At 44.2% G+C, this 16,294-nt stretch overlaps 1 long non-coding RNA gene across 4 annotated transcripts in view; it reads left to right on the top strand.

Annotated features, from left to right (window-relative positions):
- The window catches only part of LOC147103211 (uncharacterized), a 293,502-nt gene that overhangs the window by 212,409 nt on the left and 64,799 nt on the right, over positions 1 to 16,294 (top strand). For 2 of the 4 annotated variants that reach the window (XR_015072918.1, XR_015072921.1), the window contains exons 2-3: positions 504 to 651; positions 4,459 to 4,596. The exons of 1 other annotated variant lie outside the window; for it this stretch is intronic. This is a non-coding gene — a long non-coding RNA (uncharacterized LOC147103211). The remainder of the gene's footprint in view (positions 1 to 503; positions 652 to 4,458; positions 4,597 to 16,294) is intronic. One more of the 4 variants, XR_015072920.1, reaches the window with a different exon arrangement.

The raw sequence follows: 16,294 nt of genomic DNA, 5'->3' as shown, positions 1-16,294 counted from the left end.
TTCCTTTCTTCCTGTGTGAGGTCATTTGACCTTTGTTCCTTTCTTCCTGTGTGAGGTCATTTGACCTTTGTTCCTTTCTTCCTGTGAGAGGTCATTTGACCTTTGTTCCTTTCTTCCTGTGAGAGGTCATTTGACCTTCCTACCTTTCTTCCTGTTGACCCCAGGAAGCAGTTTTTGCCAGGAAGAACCTGACTTGAGTAATGGAGAATCTGCCATGAGAGGTTCCATTTACAATCCAATGTAATCTGATTTCATATGTTAGGCCAAGCGCAATATCTGTGAGTATCTTTGGTTCTTAGCATAATAGCAATGTTGTCAGAGTAATATTTTGATAATACTATGTTTATAAAAGGTTAATATTTAATAGTTACAGAAGTTAGTTCAAATGTTAGTTAGTTATACAATTAGTCTATTCTACTGTTGTAAATATGTTTAGATCTTATGTAATATCGAATGTATAGTACTCAGTTTATGTACAAAACATACTTTGTCTTTGTTTACAGTTTCACAAATTTGTTCAAGTAAAAGCTTCAAAACAGCAACCGCTTCAGAAGAATTATTTTTGAATGAGTGTTTAACTTGCTGGATAGCTAGATAGGAGCACGTCTAGCGCGGCCAGTACAACCCGCGAAAAAAAGCGTAACAAGAAAGGTAAGTTTTTTTTTACTTACCTCGGCCACCTCGCCTTTAATCATCGCCCCCCGAAGCGGCCGGCTGCCCGATGCGCGCCTCCTGCAGCTGTCGGTGTTTTTGCCCGGCGCTGCTGCAGGGAGCGGAAGTCAATTTCGGGTCCAGGGCGCTACCGGGGCGATGCGCACAGTGATGACATCACGAACTCCGGGCGAAGAAGATCGGGGCGCAACGCCGTAGCACTGCCGCAAAACTCCCGCCGAATATGGCGGGTGTCGATGTCAGTGCCGCGCCCGGTCACAAAGCTGTTTGCACCCCGTTAACGCCCCCTAAAGGGAGGCGCAAAGCATCCAATTTCTAACCCTTGGTGATACTTAAAGCTGTTTTATTTCCCATTGAATGAATATACAGAGCAACAGTTATAATTCGGTTTGCTTGTTTCAATCAATGCAACTTGTCTTTACATAATAATATAAAATAATGAATATGCTACGCTACCCCACTCCAGTGGGTCAACTTGCTTGATTTGAAGTTAATTTCCTAAGACCCCTCTTATGTTTCATTCTTTCCACAACCCTTTGAGGTCTGACCACCCCCAGCTTTCTCTGTGTTTAAAAGCCCACCAGTGTCAGTTTTTAGTCAAACTGACTATTTCCCACCACCCTCCCCAACCCTTCCCACAATGAGTGAACTCCACCAGCCTAACTTAACAATGATTCTTGTTGAGTTCAAATGCATAGAGTTTTCAGAGGACCAATGAATGTAAACAATCATCGGAATGTCAAAGTATCTTTCATTGTTTTAAGGGCGTTGGTCCAGGAGGCTAATCTGAAACCCAACATAGACCTGCCAGGCCAGCTGCCCTGTAAATTTAACCCATTGAGAACTAAACTTAGCTCAATGGTAGCATTTTTAACATACCTTCTCTTCTTCTTAGGCAGTCCCTCAGAACCGAGGATGACTTGCTTCCATGCTAAAAATGAGTTCTCAGGTGGCTGATGAGTCCAATGCGGGACCGACAGTCTCTGTCACAGGTGGGGCAGATAGTGGTTGAAGGGGCGGGTGGGTGGGGTGCTTGGGTTGACATGCGCTCCAGCCGTTGTTTGCCCTTGGCTTTCGCTTGCTCCCGGCGAAGAGACTCGAGGTGTTCGGCGCCTTCCCGAATGCTTCTCCTCCACTTTGAGCGGTCTTGGGCCAGTGATTCCCAGGTGTCGGAGGGGATGTTGCACTTTTTCAAGGAGGCTTTGAGGGTGTCCTTGAAGTGTTTCCTCTGCCCACCTGGGGCTCTCCTGCCATGTCAGAGCTCCGAGTAGAGCGCTTGTTTTGGGAGTCTCGTATCGGGCATGCGGATGATGTGGCCCATCCATTGGAGCTGATCGAGCGTGGTCAAAGCTTCGATGCTGGGGATGTTGGCCTGAGCGAGAACACTGACGTTGGTGCGCCTATCCTGCCAATGGATTTGCAGGATCTTGCGGAGGCAGCATTGGTGGTACCTCTCCAGTGCTTTGAGGTGCCTGCTGTACATGGTCCATGTCTCTGGGACATGCAGGAGGGCGGGAATCACTACTGCTTTATATGCCATGAGCTTGGTGTTGCTATATTGCAGCTAGGTTCCCCCCACTATGTGACATACTCTGAAATCCTGAAAGGTGACAATTTCATTTTTTGGTTACTATGCCATCATTGTAGTGTTTGGTTCCCGTGCCTTTATTTATTATTTGGTTACTGTGCCATCATTTTTTAATAATTTATTGTGCTCATATTTCATTATTTGGTTATTGTGCCATTATTTCAAAAAGAATAGAGCATGGTAAAAAAAAGTTGATAAAACTAAAGGAGCATTGGGAGATCTTTTCACATCAAATTGCCTCATCCAAATCTGGCTTTTAAAATAACCCACAACAAGTTCAACCTTCCTGTCTCCAGTAAGATAAGTCAAGAATGAAGCTAAACAAAATGAGAAATTAATGTAAAAAAAAATACAGGAGAAAAAGTAACAAAAAGTGATAGAATAGCACAATAACCAAATAATTAAAAAATGGCACAATAAATTATTAAAGAAATGATGGCACAATAACCAAATAAGTGGCTCAGTGGGTAGCACACCCGCCTCTGAGTCAGAATGTTGTGGGTTCACAGTCCCACTCCAGGGACTTGAGCACAAAAATCTAGGCTGACACTCCTGTGCAGTACTGAGGGAGTGCTGCACTGTCGGAGGTGCCGTCTTTCAGATGGGACGTTAAACCGAGGCCCCGTCTGCTCTCTCGGGGAGACATAAAAGATCCCATGGCACTTTTTTGAAGATGAGCAGGGGAGTTATCCCCAGTCCTCTGGCCAATATTTATCTCTCAATCAACATCATTAAAACAAATTATTTGGTCATTATCTTATTGCTGTTTGTAGGAGCTTGCTGTGCACAAATTGGCTGCTGCGTTTCCTACATTACAACAGTGATGACACTTCAAAAAGTACTTCATTGGCTGTAAAGCACTTTCGACTGTCCGGTGGTCATGAAAGGCGCTATATAAATGCAAGTCTTTCATCTTTTTTTACAAGCAGGGTACTTCAGGAGTCGATCTTGATACTGAGCTTTTTTTGAAATATAGTAATGACTTGGTTTGGGGTATGATGAAAAGGATCTTCAAATTTGCAGATTTTTCAAAAGAAAGGGGCAGGACAAACATTGCCAACAAGGTAACCAGATTTAGAAAGATTAAGGTATTTCAGGTAAGCGGGCCAATAGATGGTAGGTGCAGTTCAGTGCTGATCAATGTAAAATAATTAATATGGGAGCAAAAAACCAAAAGAGGGAGAATGTGCTAAATGGAACAGTGATACAGTGCATTGATCAGAAAGGAGATCTAAGGGTTACAGCAGAAGAATCTATGAGACCACAGTGCTAAACTGCAGTAAAAAAGAGAAATAAGGTGCTAGGTTAATTAGCAGAGGGCTAAAGGACAGCTCTAGTAAACTTATATCATTGCTGTATAAGGCATTAGCCCGATCCCATCTGGAGTACTGTATCCATTCTGGTCACCGAGTCACAGGAAGGAAGTTATTGCCTTTGCAATATTGCCTAGACAAACAAGAAAGATGATTCTGGATATCAGGAATTTAAGTTGTGAGGCAAGGTTAAGAAAGTTGGGTCTGGTTTCTTTTGAAAATAAGAGATTTCAAGGTTATCCAATTAAACTTTAATGGGGAATCAACAAAATTGATCCAGTTGTTCCTGTCCAATGCTTGCCCAGCCCATTTAAATGAGCTGAACTCAGAAAACCAGTGGAACTCAGGAAGGTCAATTTGGGCACATGGGAAAAGCCCTCTCTCTGATGTACCCTGGGGTGCGGGGCCGTGGGGCACAACATTACTCCTCTGCATTTTAGGAACAGAAATAATTTCACTTGTTCAGTTCAGTTTTACTTTCCCGTAAGATTTTGTAAGTTTATGTGTGTTTTCTCTCATTTATTTCTTCGTTATTTTTCACTTTAACCATTCTTCAGTTTCATGTCATTATTTTTCGATAGAGGGGCAACTTCAAATCAGCAGAAAATGTTGCCAAGTTTCATTTTTAGACCAACAGTTTACTTAATGAAGTTTTTGAAATAAAAAAAGCCTGACTTACGGCGACAAAGGAAAATAAACCACCTTGTAGGCAAAAAGCACAGTGCATGTTGCACCTACAGCATGTTATCAGTGCGGACGCACCAGTCTAGCACTTGGTTAAAGTAAATTCGTATTGTGTCGTTTTTTTTGTATTAGGCAGAATAAATGTGGTTAGTTGTTAAACTCCTATCCTTGTGGTTGTTACGGTTACAATTCTTCTGACAGAATACCCAGAGCTGCTTACAGTTACTGCTCATGTTGCAATGAAACGCCTCTCTTAAGACTTCAAGGCCTCAGACCAATATCACACAAAATGGAGGCTGATATCTGTGGAGTACAGCTGAGTTCTGTCGAAGATTGACAGTAAGTTTGCATCTATAATATATAATTCCTTTTGTGCAAATTACAGTTTTTTTAAATTCTTACATTTCACTGTAAAGTTACTCTCCTGTCATTTGGAGCGGCACTGTTCGATGTCCATCGTTATGTATCACTTCTTCTTGTCCTATGACAGTGTTCATCATTCACAATGATTGGATAGTCATCTCATCTTGGCCAACATTAGACATTTCTCACAAAAGAAAGGGAAGAGGGAAAATAACCTTTGCATGTTGTATTGATGATGAACATTAAAGCCCAGCTCTCAAATTTCAGGTTTTCGGGATTCAAATCTGAATGTCATGTTATTTCCTGAGTGGGGAGAAAGTTTTTGCCAGCTGTTAGTGAACAAATAAATCACAGTGTTAAAGGTTGACACAAGTTTACCAGACACAGAAGGCCCGGAATAACAAAATTATGCTTTGCCATTTCTTGATATTATCTGTGATGGTCAAACATCTCAGACACTTAAACAAATCAACTTTGGAATTTCTGGCATGGCTATTAATAGCGGGGGTGGGACCATGATTTCAAGAGTCAATAGAATCACAAGCTGAAAACCCTTTTAAATTCTTTAGGACCCAGCTACATTTTTTGCAAATTCAGCAACTGCGTATAATTTTTTAAAACTTTAGGGATCATCATTTTAGCTTTAAAAAAGCCAAATTCATTTTTTTTTGTAATGAAAGTCAGATGATTCTGTTGAAATGTAATATCTGAGCCAGGAGATCAAAGTTTTTTTAATACCAAAAAAACCCTATAATCAGAGTGGTTTTATTTATATTTGTCTTTAATATGCTGATGAATTTTATATAAAACTTCTAGAGATATAACATCAAAGTTTTACATCGCCCCATATTCTGAAACTATTGGAACCTCACTCTGCTGCCCTTACTATTAGTAAATTAATAATATTTAAAAGACTTTTCAAAGAAAATGGCAAGGATAAAAAGAATTTTAGAAATCTGGGCAACATGGAAATAAACTAATCCAGGTTATATTCTGAGGTGAAATTTTCTTCTCCTTATTTTCCTTCTCCTGCAGAACAATAGCTTCCATCAGTTAGGGTTTTATTGTAATTTTCTATTACATTCTTTAGCAGTGTGCACACAAAAAAGACTCTCCTACAGCAACAAAGGGGAATAGCACCTACTACTGACCGGAATGTTATTTTTTTACCCGGGTAAAAACAGATTAGTGGCAGGTTTCTGGTTTTCTCTTGCAATCTCAGATCATTGATGGTGCAGGGGCTGCTGCTGGGGCCCGCAGAACACAATGACCCAATGGATAATGAGGGACTCAGTGGAAGTACTGACCAATTATTCAGTTTTCTTTCTTTTGGTTCAAGTTAATTGCTACTGCAGATAAGACGAGATAAAATCTAACTTCATCTTTATATCATCAATAGTGTTTTTTTCCACTGACGAGTTGGTGTGCAGTCTTCGCTTGGATAGGACTCTACCTGTGCATCACATGCAAAGAATATTTTTTTTAAATGTTTTTATTTAAATGATCCTCTTACCTCATAGTTACAAGGACCCCCTGTTCTCGCGAGTACTCTTTTTCAGTGACAGGGAAAATGACAGCCAGAGGGCAGAAGGACTGCTTGAATGGTTGTATATTTAAACATGGATGGGGGAAAATGGCTACTGGTGGTCATTTCAGGGCTAGAACATGTGGTAAATATCTTGCCATTGAGTCAGAGGAAATAGTGTACAACAAGAAGTTTCACACTGTGCTAACTGTTGCCTTTTATTAAATGATGCCAAGGAGGTACTCTTATCCAGGTGGAACTACTGGAGCATTTATTTTACGCCGACAACGGTTTTTAGGAATCAAAGGTCCTGAGGGCCCTGGACTAGTCTTGGCTCTGGGTTGGTAATGCCTCTTGATCCAGCACTGAGACATAGCTGTCAGTGGTACACAAGCTCACTGACAGTCTATCTGCTTCAGGATATTATTTCAATATCAAAAGAACCAGAGGGGCGGTGAGGAGAATTTTTTCTAAACAGCGAGTTGTTGTGATCTGAAATGCGCTGCCTAAATGGGTGGTGGAAACAGATTCCATAGTAACTTTCAAAAGGGAATTAGATATATACTTGAAAAGGAAAAAAAATTACAGGGCTATGGGGAAAGAGCAAGGGAGTGGGACTAATTGGACAGCACTTCCAAAGAGCACGGTGGGCCAAAAGGTCTCCTTCTGTGCTGTAAGATTCTATGAAATGACAATGCAGACTACCATGATGATATATTGGGAATGATGATTTTTGTGCTCGGATGCATTAGAAAATGTTCTCAGGCTCATGCCGGCACTAACAGGAGTAATAAAATTCTGTCCTATGTGTGAACAGCAGTCCCTTAGCAGAAACTTATTTCTCATAGGGCTTGAAGAGCTTCAAACACGACAATTAATAATAATAATAATTCAACTTTATTGTCATTGTACAATGCACAAGTACATGAACAACGAAATGTGATCTTGCAAGCTCCCATGAGTCCAGTACAAATAACATTAAATGTAAATAGCACCGTCCTGGGAGAAGCAAAGCCGCTGCGTCTGTGCGTGCCGCCATTCCATTTCCACCATTCTTCCTGCCTGACAATCTTCAGCCCAACGCCCAGGCCTACTCACCAGCCACCCCTCCCAGGGCTCCTTCTGTGGCCTTCTCACCAACTGCCCCTCCTCGGGGCTCCTTCTGTGACCTTCTGCACCTGGTCTTCCCTGATGGTCACCCCTCCAGGTACTAACCAGGCCTGGCTCTACTTAGTTTCCAAAGCCTTAGCCAGTGACCCTGTCCCTAGTCCCAGGAACAGGGCTGGGACAAACTTTGCCATCAATGCCATTAAAATAAACAAGAGGTATGATTGATATTTTTCTGGGTATGTTCTGCTTTACTGTTAGTTTTGAATAATTTTCTTCAGAAGGCATCTTTCAGTACATCTGAAGTAATGACTACAAAAACCTTTTAGAGTGGCAGAAACTCGAGAATAATGTACCGTGTTTAAGAGTAGTAAGTTTGGGAGTTTGACAGAATGTACCCTGTGGTTAATGTTGTGGATGTACACAAATACTATCTCTGATAAATAAGGGTGTTTCCTTATTAATCTTCCGTTTCTGTATTCTTGCGCATTTATAAGTTTTATACTCTTGAAATTATGTAGTGAAATTGTAGTATACCTGCTTAATTTTAATTTAAAAAATCTATATTTTTAGTTTAATCCATGAAAACCAATCGTTAGGGAAACTACTTGAGTAATCATCTTTAGTGTGCTCATTTACATGGGATCCTATATGATTTCAACTGTGTATATGAGTTCATTGTCACATTCTGCTGGGCCAGGAGGACCAGGTAAGTTTCTAACTCATACTGCAGCTCACTCATCAAAAATTAGCCTGGAGTTAAAATCGGGGCTGTGTAATTTAGGAAGACCACTATTAGGACAACATGCGAGAGGTTGTGGCTGATAATATGAGGAGACCCATGTGCTAAAATATTTAAGAAGCTGTTAACAAAAGCAAAACTTTATATAAATAGGAAGAAAGGAGAAAATGAAAAAAAACAGGCTCAAGTGGTGGATGTAATGCCTCCAAAGTGTTCTGCAAGTGATAGCACGTGGTACACTTGGGGGTGGGGGGGTTGGAGGGGAGAATTTCCTTGGGGTTCTCCCAATCTCCCTCTATAATTTCGGTGAATGTTCAGCAGAAACCCTGGAGCATTGGGATCAAAGGCCCTTTTTAGCCATTTATGAAATTTCTCTAGGGGTTCCACCAATCCTACGACAGTAGGTAGGGAGATGACCCTCTTTGTAAAATCCCAGGCCTCATCTTTAATTAAAGATTGCCTATATATTCTGAAGGTTGCAATGCCATATTTAACTTAAAAGTAGACTATAAGAACCTGAAGTACTGAATGAGAAAAGGTCTTTTGGTTCATCAAGCTAATTCTTTCCACACGTCATGTACAAACTATATATCATGGACTCAACGCAAACTATTTAATGATGCCATGTTAGGGGCATGTCCCAAAATGCCTGCACTCTAAATAGTTGTTGTAAAGCACACTTTAACTGATGTGCAGTTAAATACATCAGTAACGGTACATACACCTTGCTCTGATACTTAGGATTATTGGGCAACTCAGTCGAATATATCTGCTTTGCCTTTAAATGGTGAGAGAATAATGCAATTTTATTGATCTAAAGCAAAACATCACTTTGTACATAAGAACATAAGAAATAGGAGCAGGGGTAGGCCATTCGGCCCTTCGAGCCTGCTCCGCCATTCAATGAGATCATGGCTGATCTTCTGCCTCAACTCCATTTACCGGCCCTATCGCCATGTCCCTTGAAGCCCTTACTATTCATAAATCTATCGATTTCTGTTTTGAATATACCCAATGACTGAGCCTCCACAGCCCTCTGGGGTAGAGAATTCTAAAGAGTCACCACCCTCTGTGTGAAGAAATTTCTTCTCAACTCAGTCCTGAACGGCCTACCCTTTATCCTGAGGCTGTGGCCCCTGGTTCTAGACTCCCCAACCAAGGGAAACATTCTCCCAGCATCCACCCTATCAAGCCCTGTAATAGTTTTGTATGCTTCAATGAGATCCCCTCTCATTCTTCTGAATTCAAGAGAATACAGGCCTAGTTTACTCAATCTCTTTTCATACGACAGTCCCGCCATCCCAGGAATCAATCTTGTGAACCTTTGTTGCACTCCCTCTATGGCAAGTATGTCCTTCCTTAGGTAAGGAGATCAATAATTGTACACAGTACTCCAGGTGTGGTCTCAGCAAGGCCCTATATAATTGGAGTAAGACTTCTTTACTCCTGTACTCAAATCCTCTTGCAATGAAAGCCAGCATACCATTTGCCTTCCTAATGGCTTGTAGCACCTGCACATTCACTTTCAGTGACTCATGTACAAGGACACCCAGGTCCCTTTGAGCATCTGCATTCCCCAATCTTTCACCATTTGGAAATACTCTGCCTTTCTGTTTTTTCTACCAAAGTGGATAACTTCACATTTATCCACATTATATTCCATCTGCCATGTTCTCGCCCACTCACTGAGCCTGTCGAGATCCCCCTGAAGCCTCTTCACATCCTCTTCACAACTGACACTGCCACCTAGCTTTGTATCATCAGCAAATTTGGAAATGTTACATTTAGTCCCCTCATCCAAATCATTGATATAGATTGTGAATAGCTGGGGTCCAAGCACCGATCATTGTGGTACCCCACTAGTCACAGCCTGCCATTCTGAAAAAGACCCATTTATCCCTTCTCTTTGTTTTCTGTCTGTTAACCAATTCTCAATCCATGCTAGTATATTACCCCCAATTCCATGTGCCTTAATTTTGTTCACCAACCTCTTGTGTGGGACCTTATCAAAGGCCTTCTGAAAATCCAGATACACCACATCTACTGGTTCCCCTTTGTCTACTCCACTAGTTACTTCCTCAAAGAACGCCAATAGGTTTGTCAAACAGGATTTCCCTTTCATAAATCCATGTTGACTCTGCCCAATCTTACTATTAGTTTCTAAGTGCCCAATTATTGCATCCTTTATAATAGATTCCAGCATTTTCCCAACTACTGATGTGAGGCTAACAGGTCTGTAGTTCCCCATTTTCTCTCTCCCTCCTTTCCTAAACAGTGGGGTTACATTTGCTATCCTCCAATCTGCAGGAACCGTTCCAGAATCTATAGAATTTTGGAAGATGACAACCAATGCATCCACTATCCCAATGGCCACCTCTTTCAAGTCCTTGGGATTTATCGTCTTTTAGTCCCATTAATTTTGCTAGTGCTTATTTTTACTAATAAAAATTTCTTTAAGTTCCTCATTCTCGCCACACCCTTGGTTTTCTTGTACTTCTGGGAGGTTCTTTGTGTCTTTCTCCGTGAAGACAGAAACAAAGGGGTCGATTTTCCTGGAGCCGTCAGGCGGGGTTTCAGGCGTGTGGGAGGGGAAAATCCCGAATTTGGGGGTCCCGACACCATCCCGCCCAAAACCCGCCTCCACGTAAGTTTCAGAGGAGGCGGGTACCCGCCCCGCGCTGGGACTCGCCGACCCGAGGCGGGAAGGGATTAGTGCCAATTAACTGCCTGTTAACAGGTAGTTAACAGGCAGTTTTTAGCCTAATCCCTATTTTGAAGGGTGTCGTGTGGGATTCCCGACGGCTCCAAACCATGCCAGGTTAGAGCAGGCGGGCCATCGGGTTGAAGGACTTGGAGGGGTCGAGATGTCGGTGTTCAGGTGAGTGATGGGTGCATGAGTGCAAAGGTAAGTGTGTTTGGTGTGTCTAAAGTGTGTAAAGAAGTTTAAATTACCTGTACTTACCTTAACAGCCTTTCTTCCTCTTGGTTTCGGGAGTCCATCACTCAGCCGGCACTGATAGCAAAATGGCTGCGATCTGTCAAAAGTGACAGCCTTCAGCTTTCATTGCCGGTGTGAGTTCTAACTGAGTCTGTGTAGAAGGACTCAGGTTAGAAGTCAGACTGTCAGTGTTTGACAGCTTCAAACAGCTGTGAAACACTGATATTTCATCTGTCAAGACCTCTTGACAGATGAAATTTCAGTCTGTGACGTCACCTGTTGCCAGGTGGCCCTTAATTGGCCTGCTGAGCCCGCTGGGCGGGCTCAACAAGGTCAATCAAGGGAAAATCGCGTGGATTGGCTGGACGTCGATGTAGGCGGGACTAAAACCCGAAAGTTGTAGTTATGCCTCCTTCCCAACAGCTTAATGAAAATCGACCCCAAAGTATTTATTTAATTTCTCTGCCATTTCCTCATTCCCCATTATAAATTCTCCGATCTCTGACTGTAAAGGACTTACATTTACCTTCACCAGTCTTTTCCTTTTCACATACCTATTGAAGCTTTTACAATCCGTTTTTATATTTTTCGCTAGTTTGTACTCATTTTCCATTTTCTCATTTTTTAATCAATTTCTTGGTCCCCGTTTGTTGATTTCTAAAAAGATCTCAATCCTCAGGCTGACTGCTTTTTCTGGCAACTTTATAAGCTTCCTCCTTTGACTGAATACTAGCTTTAATTTCTTTTGTTAGCCATGGTTGGATCACTTTTCCTTTTGGGTTTTTATGCCCTAGAGGAATATATGTTTGTTGCAAATTATGCATTATTTCCTTGAATGTTAGCCATTGTATGTCCACCTTCATACCTTTTAGTGTAGTCTCCCAATCTCCCAATTGGCGGAGCAGGCCCGAGGGGCTGTATGGCCTACTCCTGCTCCTACTTCTTATGGCCAACTTGTCCCTCATATCCTTGTAGTTTCCTCTGTTTAGATTGAAGACCTTAGTTACAAATTGGACTACATCACTCTCAAACTTAGTGTAAAATTCAATCATATTATGGTCACTTGTCCCTAAAGGCCCCTTTACCACAAGATTATTGATTAGCCCTTTCTCATTACAGAGTACCAGATACAGAATAGCCCGTTCCCTGGTTGGTTCCTCCACATACTGATCCAGGAAACCATCTCACATGCATTCCAATAATTTGTCCTCCACACCATTAGTGGTAATTTAATTTGTCCAGTCAATATGTAGATTAAAGTCCCCCATGATTACTGTATTGCCCTTGTTACATGCACTTCTAATTTCTACAATACCACTACTGTTTGATGGCCTATACACAACTCCCACCAATGTTTTCCGCCCTTTGCTGTTTCTTAGCTCCACCCAAACTGATTCCAGTTCTACATCACGATCTGCCGAGCCAAGATCTTTTATCTCTATCGTACCGATCTCATCCCTTATTAACAGCGCTACGCCACCTCCTTTTTCCTTTTTGTCTGTCCTTCCTAAATGTTGAGTACCCTGGAGCATTCAGCTCCCAGCTTTGGTTACCCTGCAACCATGTCTCTGAAATGGCAATTACATCATACCCATTTACTTCTATTTGTGCCATTAATTCATCCATCTTGTTGCAAATGCTACGTGCGTTTAGATAAAGTGCCTTCAACTTTGCCTGTTTAATATTTTTCTGCACTTTGACCCTCTTTACTGGTGGCCTTTGTTTCTGCTCCCTACTAGTTTTGCTGACTACTTTTCTAACTTGCACTTCCAGCTTTGTTTCTCTCCATTCTTGGTCCACACTTAGGTTCCCAGCCCCTGACAAACTAGTTTAAATCCTTCCCAACAGCACTAGCAAACCCCACTGCGAGGATATTGGTTCTGGTTCTGCCAAGGTGTAATCCGTCCAGCTTGTACAGGTCCCACCTTCCCCAGAATCGGTCCCAATGCCTCAGGAATTTAAATCCCTCCCTCCTGCACCATCTCTCTAGCCACGCATTCATCAGGTCTATTCTCCTATTTCTGCTCTCGCTAGCACGTGGCACTGGGAGTAATCCTGAGATTACTACCTTTGAGGTAATTTGAGATAACACATTGGAATATTGCAGTTTTTTTTATTTCATGACAGCGGTTGAGGAACGATGGCTTAACTTTCTACTTCCTCCAGCACCATTTGCATGCTAACATTGGCTATGAAAGTAGGTGGGGAGCTATTTATATTGCCCACTATGTATAGTTCAACAATGATGGTTTATTGCGTCTTCAACGAATCATATTATTTCCTAAAAAGGAAAGAAATGTTGATGTGTATTTTCGTATATTTTGTTTATGAAGTTGCTTTAACTCAACATATCTTTCAAAATTAGTCAGGATAGTTTGTGTGATGAAATATATTCCATTCATCACTGCCTGTGACTGTGGTCGGTTTCAGTGTCATTTCCCTTCCCCAGTCCTCATTGTATTATGTATTGGAATGTGCTGGAATGTGCTGTGTGTAGGGCTCCGCCCATACCTGGCCCCTTTTGTAAGCTGGCTCAGTCTGGCCTCAGCCTCCAGAAGGAAGACATCTCTCTCTTTTACGTGTTACTTTCTAAGTTAATAAAAGCCTTGTTTTGTTTCGCTAACATCGAGTCTCGGAACTTATTGAGGCACATCAATTTTATTAACTTATTTTTCAACACTATGGACCAACTCCTGAAACCCGAACGTTTGGATTTGGATCAACATGCTCCAGACGCATCAGCACGCTTCGGACACTGGTTTGAGTGTATGGAATTCTTCCTGGACAATTCCGCAGCCGTCAAAGACGCTACGGACGCTGCGAGGATGAGACTCGGAATTCTGCGGAATTGGGTAAGCCACCGGGTTTACCCCCTCATCCAAGACGCCGATACGTACCTGGCCGCCTGCGACATCTTAAAGGCGCATTACCAGCAGCCTACGAATGAGGTGTATGCTAGGCATCTACTCGCTACTCGCGCACAGCGACCTGGGGAATCGGTGGAGGAGTTCCTAAGCATCCTGAAAATGCTTGGCAAAGACTGTAAGTGCCGAGATGTAAAAGCCGCAGTGTACACCGATGAGCTTGTTCGCGATGCCTTTATCACAGGCCTCAGCTCCACTTACATCCGGCAAAGACTGCTGGAAAAAACGGGGTTGGACCTGAAACAGGCTGCGGACACCGCGCGGTCCCTGGATGTGGCCCAGAGAAACTCGGACGCCTACTCTTCAGCCCGCGCCGTCCATGCCGCCACGTGCGCACCGAGGGTGCCGCCATCTTGGAAGGCATCTTCCCCGCCCGGCAGCCCGACACCGGCGGGGCCCAGCTCTCCCCCCAGAAGCCCTATGACAGCCGCGACGCGTCAGGGACCCAACTGCTACTTCTGCGGGCAGCCAAAGCACACCAGAAACCTGTGCCTGGCGAAAGGCACCACCTGCTTTAAGTACGGTAAGAAGGGGCACTTCGGGAAGGTGTGCAGAGGGAACCCCGCCGGAAAACCAACCGCCGGAAAACCTGCAACCGCCGCGTGTGCGCCGTGGGAGCGGCCATCTTGGACGCCATCTTGCCCGACCTCGTGGGGTCCGCCATCTTATGAGCAGACAGAGTGGACGCCATCTTGTATCGATCAGGGCCCTACAGTGGCATCGGTCACAGTGGACCAGACCAGGCCGCACCCGCTATCCAAATCAATGGTGGACATCGAGGTAAACGGGTGCCGGGTTAAATGCTTAATTGACAGTGGAAGCACGGAGAGTTTTATCCACCCTGAACTGGCACAGCAACTCTCCCTAAAGGTGGTCCCTACTCAGGGTACCATCTCTATGGCTGATAAAACCCAGACATCGACCATTCTGGGTTACTGCACGGTACAATTGGGCGTTAACGGAACTGTATACGATAATTTTAAAGTGTTAATCATGAAGAACCTATGTGCGAGCGTGATCTTGGGCCTGGATTTCCAGTGCAACCACCAAAGCATCACGCTCAAGTACGGTGGGTCCCAGCCGCCCCTCACAGTGTGCGGTCTGGCTACCCTGAAGGTAAAGCCACCCTCGCTATTCGCGAACCTTACCCCTATCTGCCGGCCAATAGCGACCAAAAGCAGGAGGTACAGCTGGGAGGACAGGCGGTTTATCGCGACCGAGGTAGACAGGCTCCTGAAAGAGCGCATTATTGAACGCAGCAACAGCCCGTGGCGCGCCCAAGTGGTAGTGGTAAGGGGTAGTGAGAAGAAACGGATGGTGATCGACTATAGTCAAACGATCAACAGGTACACCCAACTAGACGCCTACCCGCTACCCCGCATATCAGAAATGGTGAACCAAATCGCCCAATACCGGGTGTTCTCCACCATCGACCTCAAGTCAGCGTACCACCAGCTCCCTATCAGACCAGAGGACCGCCCGTACACTGCCTTCGAGGCGAACGGACGCCTCTACCAATTCCTCAGAGTCCCCTTTGGGGTGACGAATGGGGTCTCGGTCTTTCAGAGGGAGATGGACCACATGGTCGATGACCACCACTTGCAGGCAACCTTCCCCTACCTCGACAATGTCACCATCTGCGGCCACAATCAGCAGGATCACGACTCGAACCTTGAGAGGTTCCTGGAAACCGCACAAAAACTCAACCTCACCTACAACGAGGACAAGTGCGTTTTCAACACCACGCGCCTCTGCATACTAGGCAGCGTGGTGGAGAATGGGGAAATCGGACCAGACCCCGACCGATTGCGCCCCCTACGGGAGCTGCCCCTGCCCAACACTCCCAAAGCCCTGAAAAGGTGCCTGGGGTTATTTTCTTATTATTCCCAATGGGTCCCCAACTACTCCGACAAAGCCCGCCCCCTCTTGAAAGCATCCTCTTTTCCGCTCTCTGCTGAGGCCCACGCTGCCTTCAAAAGCATTAAGCAGGATATTGAGCGGGCCACGCTACAGGCAGTGGACGAGAACACTCCATTTCAAGTGGAAAGTGATGCGTCTGACTTCGCCTTGGCGGCCACCCTCAACCAGGCGGGGCGGCCCGTAGCTTTCTTCTCGAGGACCCTCCAAGGCCCCGAGATCAGACACTCCTCCGTGGAAAAGGAGGCCCAAGCCATCGTGGAGGCAGTGCGCCACTGGCGCCACTACCTAGCCGGCAAACGCTTCACCCTACTTACCGACCAACGGTCGGTAGCGTTTATGTTCAACAATAAACAGAGGGGGAAGATTAAAAATGATAAGATTCTTAGGTGGCGGATCGAGCTCTCCACCTTCGAGTACGACATCATTTACCGGCCAGGGGCCCTTAACGAATCCCCTGACGCCCTCTCACGAGGGATGTGTGCCAGCGCCACCGGGGATCGGCTACAGACCCTCCACAA

The sequence above is a fragment of the Somniosus microcephalus genome, chromosome 20, assembly GCF_052327205.1.
Source record: "Somniosus microcephalus isolate GS21.2 chromosome 20, FLI_Smic_1.0, whole genome shotgun sequence".
Classification (NCBI taxonomy): domain Eukaryota; kingdom Metazoa; phylum Chordata; class Chondrichthyes; order Squaliformes; family Somniosidae; genus Somniosus; species Somniosus microcephalus.
The sequence above is the reverse complement of the archived record's forward strand: the minus strand, read 5'-3'. Positions and strand labels throughout refer to the sequence as shown.